Here is a 13,541-nt window from a genome sequence, read left to right as displayed (position 1 = left end):
GCACTAGCCAGCCTTTTTGCAGGTGAGCTGGAATACCCGAAACATCTTCATCCTTGGGGATAGGATCATGATCGTGCATAGGATTTTCCCACCATTCTAGGATGCTAAAGCAGACGTCGTTCAACATAAGCCCCAAAAATTTATTCGGGCCAGGGACATCCAGATTAATGGCAGAACCAGACCTATCACGCATGAGGACATGTTCAAGCTGGTTTCTGGGCACACAGTTTCGGAGCTCAGCCAGCATGTCCTCCTCAAGAGTTAAAGTACCCCGTCGATTAAAGTCAGTAACCACAACACTTTGAAGAAATGTGTGGTCCTTGATTGAGGAGACCAGCATGTGATGAAGACAAAACATGTCCTCGATATCACTCCAAATTGATTCGTTTTGGTTCGGATCGGGTTTAAATCGCTTCGGAATACCTGAATCCAGATCCAAACTTTTTCAGGTCTAAAAATAAAATCTAAATTCGGATCCAGATCCAAAATTATCGGGTTCGGGTAGATCCAATCGGGTCGGAACAGGTCGGGTATCAATCGGGTCGGGTCGGGTAAAACTGTCATCCCTGAATTTAAAGATTGAGTTGGATCGAGGCAGCTCGGTAACCCAGTAAATATTACCAAAATAGGCTTAGATGAGGTACAAAAGTGAAATTTCCACCATTCTAGGTGAAGTGGGCGTGCATGTCCCTGCAGGCATACATTGGACGAGTTTGTTGGTTTTTTAAATACATAAAAACGTTATATGTGCAAACCGGTGATCCAAAGAAGTGCCTTTATGTTTAAAATTTGGATCATGACCTGATTTCCACTACTGCATATTAAACGTATCTTATTACATATTGCAAGAACAGTCACAGATCAATTGAGCACAGAAACATCTATAAAATGGTGCTTGCCAGATAACAGTACTACTGCAAGTAGCTAAATTGCAGAATCGATCAAATAGAAATGGGGGCTGCAGGCGTTTTTGCATACACAGACATAATCTTAGTGCCACTTAGTCTGTTCATTACGGTTGGTTACCATGCCTATCTTTGGCACAATTTCAAGAGCAACCCCTTTCTTACAACCGTTGGCTACAATGTTTATAAGAAGAAACTTTTGTTTCAAGACCTTCAACAGGTAATTCACTCACCTTGTTCTTTGTCTTCTATATTTGTCAAACGCTAAACCGCTCATATATATAATCTTTTTAGTTGATTTTTTTTTGAAGAAAAAATTGTTTTACACTGGTTAGGGGGATGCAAAGAAGGGTACGCTGGCGGTGCAAAGCTTGAGGAATAGCTTGATGGAAATAATATTAAGTGCAACGATTACAATTATAATGATGGTGGCATTGGCAGCATTAAGTAACAATTCCTATAATGCAAACAGCTTGTTTAACAGGCCAACGGGGGATAGTGCTACTCTATTTTGGGGACTCCACTCAGGGGAGATAATAGTAGTAAAGTATGGAACTGCTGCAATACTTTTGTTGTTTAGTTTTATATGTAGCTCCGCCGCACTTGCAAATTTAATTGATGCCAACTTGTTGATAAACTCTACACTAGACATGGACGAGGAGGAACTATTGAGATTGTGTTATGGCGGCTCTAGTATAAAATCATACACGATAAGCATGCTGGAGCGCGGATTCGTCATGGCAGTGGCTGGTAGCCGCTTACTTTGCATAGCGTTTCCGTTGCTGTTATGGATGTTGAGTCCAGTGCTGGTGCTTCTTTCTTCAATAGGATTAGTCTGGGGGTTACATGCTCTTGATTTTAGTCAACTGATAAACTAATTAAGTTACTCATCAAACCCACACATCTTTGTCGCGCTACAAATTTTAAACTCTAATCAAAATCATAATGTTGTGTTGGAATGAATCATTTAGAAGCCATAACTACCTTTTAGATTTATAATTCATATAATCAAAATAGCAAATATATATATAAAAACACACATGTTTATATGTTAGTACACACAAAAAGTGTATATTTGTTAGAATTTTGCATAATTACATGGTATAATATAATTAAAAATTGTATATCGTACATAATTATATTTTTAAATACAATGGTTCATAATTATCTTTTGTATAATTACATGGCATAATTGAAGAGTGGCCAGTTTTATATCTTAAGTTATCCCCTCTAGTTCAGGTTTCTTGACCTCTTCAGAAAAGGCATGAAGCCTCACGGTCAATCCCGGCTCGGATCGCATGAGTATATATCTCTCGAGGTCTTTCTACCTTCGCTCTTTCTAGGTCTATATCTGCTCGTTGGATCGCTATCCATTTGCCGACCCACTCCATATCAGTCTCTTTAGCCATCTTTGCTTGGGCAATGCCAAGTTACGAGCTTCTTGATAATAATTTACGCGGTCTAGTTGACCTTGGCCCTGGTGAACTCAACAAAACCTAACCCATCTAGGTTGGTTATTTCTAAAAAAGTATGGGACAGCTTGAACCCCTATTACGTATGTCTCTTGTATCATTACGACGATTCTCGCTGAGAATGCTAGAAAGCACTTTCTCTCGTTTTCTCAAAGATCAAATAAAAGATCATTTACATTCTCTGTCACTTTATGTTCCGTGTTCTTCGTGATATTATTCCTATATTCAAGTGAGTTTCCATATTTTTTTGTCAACCATTTTCTCCTATTAACAATTTAGCAACGCTCATTAACATCCATGTCCCTTTCCATTACTCCCTGGTCCCTTTCCTGACTTCCATATTGTGGCCACCATATTCTGAATCAACTTAAAGTCAATCAGGGATCAGTCAAGAACTTCCCTGCCTAACACCAACACTAATCAATACTGTCCCCCTCTTCAACCTGATCTAGCATGAGCTCTCCCTGTTCTTCTTTCAATCGAATATTGGCATATTCCTTCAAGTTCTGACGCTCCAGCGCTACTAAATCCCATACTCACCACCAGACCAAATACAAGCACACCACCCTAGGGATGGCAATCGGGTCGGATCGGGTCGGGTTTCATGAAATCCATATCCAATCCGTTATATTTCGGATCGGATCGGGTTCGGGTTTGGATATTAAAATGTAAAATCCAAATCCAATCCGTCGGGTTTTTTCGGGTTTCGGATCGGATTCGGGTTTCAACCGGATATCTTAAAAAAAAGTTAAAAATTATAAACCTGTCTGAACTATGATAATTAAGTATTTTTTTTTCAAAATTAAGATTATTGGATTGGATTCTATTGGTTTAAATTAGAATAATATAAACTTGTTATAAAATAATTAATAAACTAATATTATTAAGCAGAGTGAATTTGAGGAAGCAATGCTTTCTTTCTTCTTATTTCAGCGTACATGAGATGTGCGTTCTCTATTCTATTTATAGCCACAAATATGAGAAAAGTTTCTGTATGAATACAAGCTGGTAGAGTTAATTCTCCGTGTATGGAAAACTGAGATACAACTGTATTCTTCTGTTCATATGTCTTGGAAATTTATGTGTAGCTTGCATGCATGGTTCTCCGTGCCATATCAGTTTGACAATCACAGTCCAATTTCATATTACAACACTCCCCCTTGATTGTCAAACGTGAGTTATTACAAAGATTGACTGCCTCGTTAAAACCTTGCAAGGAAAAACCCAGTGGGATAAAAACCTTGTCGAAGGAAAAAGAGTACAGTCTCCCCCTGAATAAAATGTCTCACATTTTGATATCTTGATGTAGTAAACTTTTTAATCTCCGCATACCCATATTATTTCGCAGCTTCTCAAATGTTGATGTAGGTAGTGACTTCGTAAGTATATCCGCCAAATTATCGCATGAGCGAATTTGTTGTACATCAATATCACCATTTTCTTGAAGTTCATGAGTGTAGAAGAATTTTGGCAATATGTGTTTTGTTCGATCTCCTTTAATATATCCTTCCTTTAGTTGTTTAATGCAGGCTGAGTTGTCTTCAAATAATACTGTGGGGCTATCTGAGATTCCTGATAATCCGCATGATTCTCGAATATGTTGGATGACAGACCTTAGCCAAATACATTCTCTACTTGCTTCATGAATTGCTAATAACTCTGCGTGATTTGATGAAGTTGCAGCCATAGTCTGTTTTGTAGACTTCCAAGAAATAGCAGTACCACAATATGTAAACAAATATCCAGTCTGTGATCGTCCAAAGTGAGGATCTGACATGTATCCAGCATCTGCATATCCAGTTAGTTTTGATCTTGAACTGCTTGGAAAGAATAACCCAAGATCAATTGTTCCTCGAAGATATCTGAATATATGTTTGATTCCATCCCAATGCCTTTTAGTAGGGTCAGAACTAAATCTCGCCAACAGGTTCACTGCAAATGCAATATCAGGTCGTGTGTTGTTTGCGAGATACATGAGAGCGCCAATTGCACTGAGATATGGAGTCTCAGGTCCAAGAGCCTCTTCATCTTTCTTTCTAGGACGGAAAGGATCCTTTTCAACCTCAAGTGATCGAACAACCATTGGTGTGGTTAGTGGATGAGCTTTGTCCATGTAGAATCGATCAAGAATCTTTTCAGTGTAGTTTGATTGATGAACAAATATTCCTGAAGATAAGTGCTCCACCTGTATACCTAAACAAAATCTTGTCTTTCCAAGATCTTTCATTTCAAACTCATTTTTCAAATAGTTAGCAGCATTAGTAATATCTTCAGTAGTACCGATAATATTCAAATCATCCACATATACAGCAATAATAACAAAACCAGCTGATGATCGTTTAATGAAAATGCAAGGACACACTTGATTATTAACATATCCATCATTCAATAAGTATTCACTAAGCCTGTTGTACCACATACGACCAGATTGTTTCAAACCATACAATGATCGTTGTAATTTAACAGAATATAAATGTCGAGGCTTAGTGTCCTCTATATTCAATCCTTCAGGGATTTTCATATAAATATCACTATCAAGTGATCCATATAGGTATGCTGTCACGACATCCATTAAACGTGTTTCTAGTTTTTCCATACAAGCCATACCCATTAGAAAACGAAAGGTAACTCCGTCCATCACAGGAGAGTATGTTTCCTGGTAATCGAAACCAGGTCTTTGAGAGAATCCCTGGGCTACAAGCCGGGCTTTATACCTCACAATTTCATTTCTCTCATTTCGTTTTCGTACAAATACCCATCTATTCCCAACAGGGACTACCCCAGCTGGAGTTTGGACTGCGGGTCCAAATACATTTCTTTTGAGCAATGATTGCAATTCTTCTTGAATTGCAATTTTCCATTTTGGCCAATCATCTCTTTGTCGACATTCTTCCACACTTTGTGGTTCAGGATCAGAGTTCATAATAATATCAAATGCCACAGAAAAAGCATACACATCATCAATTTCTGTACTCTCACGATCCAATAATTTCCCGTTATGTACATAACTCATTGAGATCTCATAATTCTTAGGTACCTTTGCTTCTATGGAAGCATTTGCCACTTCTGGGGCATGTGCCACTTCTGGGGCAATTTCCTCTTCAGGAGGTTTTGTTACAGCCACTTCAGGGGCTTGAACCTCTTCAGGAGGCAATACCACTTCTGGGGTATTTTCTGAAACTTTTGCCACTTCTGGGGCAATTCCAATCAATTTCCGTTTTCTTGGTACAATATCTTTTGCACCAATAGGTCTACCACGCTTTTGGCGTGGCTTTGAATCACCAATCAATTCCTCTGAAATTGATTTATTGCCAGGGATTTCAATCCTGGCCGGAGCATTAACAGCAGGTATATATGACTTCACAATATGTCTAGAATCATTAAAAGCATCTGGCATTTGATTAGCAATATTTTGCATATGTATAATTCTTTGAACCTCAGACTCACATTGTTTAGTCCGTGGATCAATAGCATTTAATCCTGAGGCATTCCATGATATTTCTGAATTTAATTTATGCAAAATTTTATCTCCCCCTAATGTAGGGAACATAGATTCATCAAAATGACAATCAGCATACCGAGCAGTAAAAACATCACCAGTTAATGGTTCCAGATACCTTATAATAGACGGAGAATCAAAACCAACATATATACCAATTCTTCTTTGAGGTCCCATTTTAGTTCTTTGTGGTGGTGATATAGGAACATACACAGCACAACCAAAAACTTTTAAATGAGAGATATTAGGCACTTGACCGAGAACTAATTCTTGAGGGGATTGTTTATGGTAAGCAGAAGGCCTTATTCTAATTATATTTGAAGCATGAAGTATTGCATGACCCCAAACAGATATAGGTAACTTTGCTCTTAGGAGTAAGGGACGGGCAATAAGTTGAAGTCTTTTAATTAAGGATTCCGCTAAACCATTTTGTGTATGTACGTGAGCTACCGGGTGTTCGACTGAGATTCCTACTGACATGCAATAATCATTAAAAGTTGCAGATGTAAATTCAGCAGCATTATCTAGTCGGATTGATTTAATGGGATGATCAGGAAATTGAGCTCGTAGTTTAATGATTTGGGCAAGTAATTTTGAAAAGGCTGTGTTTCGGGTTGTAAGTAGACATACATGGGACCATCTAGTTGATGCATCAATTAAAACCATAAAGTACCTAAATGGGCCGGAAGATGGATGAATAGGACCACAGATGTCACCTTGAATTCTTTCTAAGAATTTCGGGGACTCGGTTTGAAGCTTAACTGGGGATGGTCGGATAATCAGTTTTCCTAAGGAACATGCTGAACAATGAAGTTCATCTTGGGGTATTATCTTTTGTGTTTTAAGAGTATGTCCTACAGAATTTTCAACGATACGACGCATCATAGATACTCCTGGATGACCGAGTCTTTCGTGCCAAAGGGAAAGTAGTTTTGGGTCTATGACTTTGGGGATGTTGACACTATGAGATTCAATAACTCGTATATTCGTGATATATAATCCCGAAGAAACTGAGTGAAATTTTTCTAGGACCTTTTTATTGTCAACGGTGTTTGAGGTGATGAGAAGGTATTCTTTTTCATTCTCATTAGTAGTTTCAACGTGAAACCCATTAAGACGAATATCTTTAAAACTCAGTAGGTTTCTAGTTGACTTGCTAGAGTATAGAGCCTCTTGTATGTGTATGAGTGTCTTATTTGGTAGAATAAAACTGGCTTTCCCAAAACCTTCTATTATATTTGATGTACCCGATACCGTCCAGACATGTGAGTTGGTTTTAGTCAACTGTGAGAAGTATTTCTGACTCTGTAAAATAGTGTGTGTGGTTGCGCAGTCAACAATGCATATATCTTCCATCTCTATACACATATATAAACGAAAAACATCTTTATTAAAAACACACCGAGTACATAGAACAACAACATGAAACAAGTACATAAAACGAGTACATAATAAAAACACATAAAACACAACGAAATAAGTAAAGTAAGACAATACATATGAAGCCTAGTCGTCTAAACCATAATAAAGATTAGCACCAGTGTCTATTTCATTTGAGGCTTTATTGACTGGTTCATTAACTTGATTATAACTAGCAAAGTTTGTTTCCACTCTCTTTCCAGTATTCCTTTTGAATGACTCGTAGAGATCAACAAGATGTTTGGGTGTGCGACAAGTACGTTGCCAGTGTCCCTCAGTTCCGCACCTATGACATATATCTCGTTTTTCTCCTTCTGGGGGTGCCTTTCTTTTGTTTGACACTTGTAAGTCTAAATGTAAAGACAACCCTATCTGTTACATAGGGATGATAACTCAACAATAGAACAGGACAAGTAAATAACACTACGCCTGCACCGGAATCGGAAGATACGAAGACAAAGGTTGAAGAAGCCATCTACAGTCTTGAAGGAATAAGTTCACTGGAAGAAGTTCATTAATATGTTCATGCCTCAGTGAAGAATAAAGATTGAAGTATTCAAGATTGTGGAAGCAATGAAGATGTTGTACAAGTACTCGAAAGATTTCAGTGCAACCCCTGAAGCAAGATATTTCTATATATTTTGGTTGGTTATTTATAATCAACAAACTGAAGCATAAACTAACCCGGAACCGACTGATCAATGTTTGCTGACAAAGAAGGTACAATGTGTTACTTCAGTGTTAGTCGCTTGTGAACCAGACCAGTGCACTAAGCGTCAGCACGTACGGAGTTTTGCAAAGTATTTATCGATCGAAGAATTGATCCAGTTATATCAAGTCATTTGTTCCAAAGTCAAGCCAAGCCAAGCCAAATGCCTAGCCTCTGCAAGCTATGCCAAAGTGACCTATCTTTTATATGTGTGCACTTATATATTTGTATATGTACAAATATATTTATATATATGTATATATGTATATTTAATTAAATATAATATATATAATATATATGTATATATGTTTTTAAACATATGTATATGTATATTTATATGTATGTATATTTAAATAAATATATATGTATATAATATATGTATTTATATTTTACATAAGCAATTATATAATTAAGTGTATATATATATTATATTATGTGCATAAATATATGTATATTTAGAGATAGTTATATATATCTTTATATATATATTTATATTTATATTTACACATAGTTATATGTATATTATATATATTTAAATATATGAGAATATATTTAAATATATGTGTATATATATGTTACTATATGTTTATATAAATATTATATATATGTATATATTTATATATACTTTTCTTTATATATATTTATGTTTATATTTATATTTATAAATAACTATATATATCTCTATATATATTTATATATATATTTACATTTGTATTTACATATAATTATATATTATATATATTTAAATATATGAGAATATATTTAAATATATGTACATATATTATTATATGTTCATATAAATAATATATATATGTGTGTATATATTTATATATACTTTTATTTATTAATATAATAACAACATAATATATTATATTATATATATTATGCATGCATGTGATGATGTCAGGTGTCAAGGGCACCCTAGGGTTTGCATGTGTCCATGGAGCTTTCACTCTCTTTAAGCTCCTGCGTACACTGAAGCCATGCAACGTCCCTGAAGGAGAGACAACAGGGGAATTGATCACTGTATAGCGCAAGTTCAACATGATGGATTTGTTTCTAAGTGGTTACACTCTGAGAGGACCAACTGTATGTGGCGCAAGGTTTGACTGGCGCCATGTTTGACCCTCCTAGGTCATGGCGCAAGTTGCTTGGATTTTTCTAAGTCCCTTACTCATCCACTGTGGAAGAACAACAATGAAGAAGCGCAACATTTGACCCGGTCAAATGTTGCGCCTCTACTCATCTCCCTTGGGCCAACCATTACAACTTGGAATTCTTCCAAGAACACCTCACAGGGACACACTGTACTGGCGCCAACTTTGACCATGGCGCCAAGTTTGACCACAGTAGCATATGTATACATTTGGGGCGCAACTTTCATATATATATATATGTATATGAAAGTGGCGCCACCTCTTTGTACATTCTGGAGTTAGATTTATTTTTATAAATCGAATCCGTCCAGGACGAACTCAAGTCGTCCAGGACGAACTCGTTAACTAGGGTTAGTTAAGTGAGAAGCCTATAAATACATGAGATGTGGGTTCATAATTTGTAACACTCTCCACCACCTTTATGGTGGAATGGCTTTGTGCCTTGCACACTACTACACACAAATAAACTCTAGCTTAGTTTTGTATTATATATATATTTAGAAGCTAGGGTTTGTGAGTGTAAGTAGTAATAGCCATTGTAGCCAACCTTCGGGTTTGGATTTATAGCACCCTTCGAGGTATTTATCAATATACAGATATACCTTGGAAAATATTGTGTGTTGGTTTAATATTTTCATATCCTCAGAAATCGACCCAATAAATATCCGGAACACGAAACCCATTACAGGACTGCAATTTATTTATCCGCAAGATTCGAAAGAATTTTAAATTGTAGTGAGTATCGTATTCAACCCCCCCTTCTACGATACTTTGGACCTAACAATTGGTATCAGAGCGAGGTTGATTGATATACAAATCAAGATCCTTATCGTACGGATAATCAAGAACCTAGCTTTTGATATTTGATTAGGGGAAATGTTCTTCCGGTTTGTGTTGCTGAATTTGTCCGTAGCCTAAGCAAGGATTATCTGTCGGATACTGAACTTCGGACTGGGACTTATAAATTTATATTTTAAATTTTAATAAGTTTATTTTATAAATTTGATTTAATTTATTTTAAACTTATTAATTGAGTTTATTATGAATTAATTAAATTTATCTTATAAACTTAATTAAATTTACTTTATAAACTTTACTAAATTCATTTAATAAATTTGAATAAATTTATTTTAGGCTTGTAAAGTTTACTCTTAGACTTTATTAAGTTTATCATAAATTTTATAAATTTATTATTTAAATTTTTATAGTTTGTGATTTAAATTTAAGTTAAAATATAAAATATAAATTTAAGAGGATTTAACTGATTATGGATATAAGTTCAAGTTCAAGGGTTCAATTTAGTTTGTTCTGGAAGCTATGATTTAACTGGAGACGAGACACTTGAATATTTTCAAAAATTAAATTTATACAATAAATTTTAATATATTTACTAAATGAATTTGAAATAAATTTATTCTAAACTTATTCAGTTTATTATGAATTTATTTGAATTTATTTTTTAAATATAATTAAATTTATTTTATAGATTTGACTAAGTTTATTTTATACTTTATTTTCTTTCATCTTTTGTAACTTATTTTTAAATTTATTTTCTTTATAATTTAAACTTAGTTTAAATAATCAAGTGTCCCGTAACCTTTTTAATTATTCTACTTCAAGACAAATCAGATTGACATTTAGTTGAGACAGATCAGGCTGACAGATTACAAGACAAACATCGGGCTTTCAAATACCAGATTCTCAGAACCGGTAATGGAAGTACATTGATGACCCAATCCAATTGATTTCTCAAAGGATTATTAGAAGCAGTTTTCTATGTTCGGCAAAGATGATTGTGATTCAAAGAAGGTTCTATTGAAGACTAATTTGGTACTACTGACAGTGGATTTTGAAGAAGGTACTTCAGGCCTTGATCTGAGTAATTACTCCTACTTGATTATCAGATCACCAGATCAGGATGGGAACTTGCTTTATGTGTTGAGTGCATCTTCCCAGGGCTCGGAATATCAACTTTGAATGGTACCACTGGTAGTAGGAAAAGAGAAGTTTTTACGAACGAATCTTCAAGGGATTTCAATCTAACTCAGTGATTCAGGGAAATACAATTACACAGTGAATTGTATCAATGCTAAATCCATCCAGAATCAACTGAACCAAAGACAGAGAACTGTGGAGGTTTAAGGATATAATTATTGAGTTACTACCGCACCAAATCAGTTTCGTGCATTTATGTCAGAACCTTAGGATTGAACAGAAGAGTTTGTAACTGCTGAATTTGAGGAAGCTCAAGTCGACGAAAGTTAACACTTTTGAAGAATGTGAGGACAGAACTTCAAGGATTAGCATAACACTGTCTGAGAGGTTTAGTCATGTCAGATTCAGATGGAATCCATTGGTTTCAAGTGGTGACTCTTCGGGGTTCGGTTCGACAGGTTGTTTGAAAACTGAGTTGGTCAGTACACACAATATTGAGTGGTATCTTTAGCAAAGAAGGGTTGCTACATATATTTGAAGCCTCGACAAACAAGGATGATAGGGCTTGTCTAAAATTCAAGTGGATGTTTTGAAAGAAACATCACAACAAGTTCTTATGCTATTTTAGGAAAGGTGTGAGCTGGATCAGTTGCTGATGAGAAGGATGATTATGGTTATCTGGCTATCCTAGCATTCTCTGAAGATGACTCAACTCGCACATCTCAGGTACGAATTCTTTCTAACTATGCAATACATATTCCTTTATATTCAAAGCATGTTATAAATCTCTGAGTAGAATTGTTTAACACACAAGTACAAGCATGATAGCATCACAGTAGAAAATGTTAAACTGGTATGCTAGATGACTGTTCTAGTTACTAGGCTTGATGATAATCTTGTGCATGTGTCTTTAGCAGATTCTTAACATGTGTATGAATATTTAGGATTTGATTATTTGCAATGGTGAGATTAGAAGCTTTCCTTTGGAACATGACTCTTAGTTTTATGGGTTATGATCCTAGCATATATAACTTTGTTAAAACACTTAGTTTCAAATTCCCTAGTACAATTAGATTTGCTTATTTATCTGAATTGTTTGTTAAGGAATTTATTTGTTCTATGATGGAATGTCTACCTTGTGTCAGTAGAACTTTTAGAACTTCATGTTAGATCTAAAACTGACTTAGGTAATAGAGATAGTATAATGCCATATAACAACAGATTGGGATTAGTATGAATTGATAATGTGATTATTAATTTGTCTCAGATCCTTATGCTCTTAGAAGATTATTGAATATATGTAATTCTACTTGATACCTGTTGCACTTGTGTTAATTGGTTTAAGTAGAGAGTACTGAATCTTATGAATTGCATAACTGCCTACCTTGCTCTTGTCTTATCTTTGATTGTTTGCCATGTGTATTCAACATCATGTCTGCTTATTTTCATGTCATGAATGCATGTCTTTGTACTTGCATTGATTTTAGAAAAGCATGTTTGAGAATCACATTAGGGCAATGTCTAGATAAGAATTAGCATGTTAAGGTTGCTTCTGTTGTTACCACTGTTAAAGAAAAATCTCTAATCCATCCGGACCCAGTTATGATTGGGGACCATAGAACTCTTTCCATTTGTGATTGCAGGTTACATATGATCCATATGATTTTTGGTGCACTCTGTTTGCTGAGTAGCTGAAATCATATGATTCACAAAAAGTACCCTGTTAGCAAATGTGATCGTGTGAGCAGTTCCGTCAATAATCTTTGAAAGATGACAACAAAGATTCTCTTGCGGGACATGCCTGTTTTCCTGGAATGTCATCATGGAAACATATCTTTCTTGAAAGAGTCAAAGCACACAAATTCCTAGTATCAGACGATTCTCTGACAAAGGACATTATGTCAGTTCATGGAATAGTGCTTTATCTCAAATCAGGAAAGATGTGAATCTGCTCGTAGCTAATATGGAACTACAATTGAAGATGGAGTGAGCTGTTTCGATAGTGAAGCTTCATCAGATGAGTATTAGCTATGGCACTTGAAGCTCTCAAACTTGTATGTCAAAACAAGGAGCTCTTTCTATTTGCAAGAAGAGCATTGGTGAGAGGACTACCTCATCTGGAATTCAATATGGATGAAGCTCATGAGGTATGTCAATAGGGAAGTCGAAGGAGCATCGCACAGAAGCAAAGATATGATCAACATTACTGAGCCGCTTCAGATGATACGTATGGATTTCGACGGAGCAGCTAATGTCATGTCTGCAAACAAAGCCAGATATCTTTTTGCGATGATCATTGACTACTCTAGATTCTTTCGTGTTGTTCGTATGTGTTCAAAGGACAAGACGTCACAAATGAAGGATGATCAAGATGAACCCTGATCATTGATAAATCCAGAAAGACATCATTTTTGCCAGTGGCCAATCAGAAGCAAACACTAACTC

At 35.6% G+C, this 13,541-nt stretch overlaps 1 non-coding gene across 1 annotated transcript; it reads left to right on the top strand.

The window, feature by feature from the left end:
* The first annotated feature begins 565 nt into the window (after positions 1 to 565).
* On the top strand, positions 566 to 1,868 carry LOC108199178 (uncharacterized). Its single transcript, XR_010286581.1, has 2 exons — positions 566 to 1,125; positions 1,241 to 1,868. It is a non-coding gene; the product is annotated as an uncharacterized LOC108199178 (transcript).
* Positions 1,869 to 13,541: the final 11,673 nt, after the last annotated feature.

This window comes from Daucus carota, chromosome 8, assembly GCF_001625215.2.
Source record: "Daucus carota subsp. sativus chromosome 8, DH1 v3.0, whole genome shotgun sequence".
In the NCBI taxonomy this organism is placed as follows: domain Eukaryota; kingdom Viridiplantae; phylum Streptophyta; class Magnoliopsida; order Apiales; family Apiaceae; genus Daucus; species Daucus carota.
Note: the sequence above shows the minus strand (reverse complement) of the source record. Positions and strands in the feature narration are given on the sequence as shown.